This window comes from Dipodomys ordii, unplaced genomic scaffold, assembly GCF_000151885.1.
Source record: "Dipodomys ordii isolate 6190 unplaced genomic scaffold, Dord_2.0 Scaffold5, whole genome shotgun sequence".
Lineage (NCBI taxonomy): Eukaryota > Metazoa > Chordata > Mammalia > Rodentia > Heteromyidae > Dipodomys > Dipodomys ordii.
In genome coordinates, this window is record NW_012267221.1 from 29796782 (window position 1) to 29798575 (window position 1794).

The window sequence follows — 1794 nt, forward strand, 5'->3', positions numbered from 1 at the left end:
CTGGCTTCTTCCAGCATTCCTCACTTTTTATCATTAGCTTATTTTGGCAGCTCTAGATTTGTGTAGGTTAGTTTTTGTGGGAGTTTTATGCTCATTTTTATTTTACTGAGTTTCTTGAAACTATGAATTTATATTCTTAACAAATTTAATAAAAAATCAATCTTTATTTATGCTAATTCTTTATTATTATTTTTCTCTCACACTCTCCCTGTTTGTCTCTGATCCTCTAAGCATGCCCATATTATAAACTATTAGACAATGCCCCATAGTCTCTGAAATGTCCCATCCATACCTAATAATTTTCCATATTTTCATATTACATAATTTCAGCTGATCACTCTTTAAGATTAGTAACCTTATTGTAACTCAAATCTGCTTTTAATTTCATCTAAAAATTTCTAAATTTCATAGGTTCACTTTTCCTGGTCTAATATTTCCCATTGATTTTTGTTATATGAATTTGTCTGTTATTCACTGTTTTTAAAAATAATCTATTGAACCCTTATTTTGTTGAGAATCTAGTTATAACTGTTGCTTTAAAATGCTTGCTTTCTAACTCCAGCCCTCTCAGGGTTTATCTCAGTTGATGTTTTCTTTTATGGTAATGCATCATATTTTCCTGTTTTTTTGTAGGTAAAGTATTGTTATTTTCACGAGCATAAATGATGTAGAAGCTATAGTTTGTGCTATATTTGTATTAAAAGCATTGAATTTATAAACTTTTTTTGTCTTGCTGTAGGCAGCAGCTCACATCTAAGTTTGGTTCCTTCTGTCACAGCTGTGTTGCTGATTTTCTGCTTTGTACAAGCCTGGCCTTAGTCCTCAGGAATTCCGGTGACTACAGTTGTCACAAGGTTTGTGCCCTAATTTTTTAAACCATAAACCATCAGTTACTTTCTGAATTCTAGTTAGTCTATTCCTGCGACCTGCATAGAAAGCAGCCTTTGCTCAGCTTACAACAAAACAAAGCAAAAAGCAGCTATCAAGGAAAATAGAAAATATACCCTATTATTTCCTTTTTCCCAAATATTGAATCCCATCCAGTGCCATCCTGCTTCTTTTTGCGTACCAGTGAATTAAGTTCTTTTTTCAATGCACAGAAGAGCTTCTGTGCCAGGAGAGTATTTAGAAATGATAGAAAATAGAATGTTCACAGCAATATGTATCATGTAATATATGTTTTTTAAGATAATGTTAGAAAAAAATACAGAAATAGAATCATACTTATACTGCGATGAAAACTTTCCAGTCATACCCTTACCCTTAAAAATACTAATTTTAGCTCCATTAATTTTCTTCCAAATTATTTGGAAGTTGCCAATATATATTTTGTTTGTTTTTCATGCACTGTTTGACCTTCTCTTACCTCCCTATCTAGCTTGCTATTATATGGTCTTTTGTTAGAGTTTTAGGCCAACTGCAAAGTTAGATAGACACTTCACACACACACACACACACACACACACACACACACCATACAGACACACTTTTCATACCAACTGCCATTACCAGAGGGATCCCAAAACTATCCTCATGTTTACATGTGAAAGACTACCCTCATCTTTACATGTGAAAGTTCATTACCAGTAACAGATACAGAGGAAAGTCCAATCAATGTAAAAATAAAAACCAAAAGCCAAACACACAGTAGGGAGCTCAGGAGAAGTAGCAAAGGGGGATATTGTGTTGGGTTATCTTGCAGGCATGAAACCTGGAATAAACAAAGACAAAGCAGACCAGTGGTTTACCAGAATTCCCCAAAGGCTTAATCTTTTCTTTGGGAATGATCACTTC

At 33.8% G+C, this 1794-nt stretch overlaps 1 long non-coding RNA gene across 1 annotated transcript in view; it reads left to right on the forward strand.

The window, feature by feature from the left end:
* Positions 1-1794, forward strand: part of LOC105994664 — a 75319-nt gene that overhangs the window by 42300 nt on the left and 31225 nt on the right. Inside the window, exon 2 of the long non-coding RNA XR_001175517.1 lies at positions 740-854. This is a non-coding gene — a long non-coding RNA (uncharacterized LOC105994664). The remainder of the gene's footprint in view (positions 1-739; positions 855-1794) is intronic.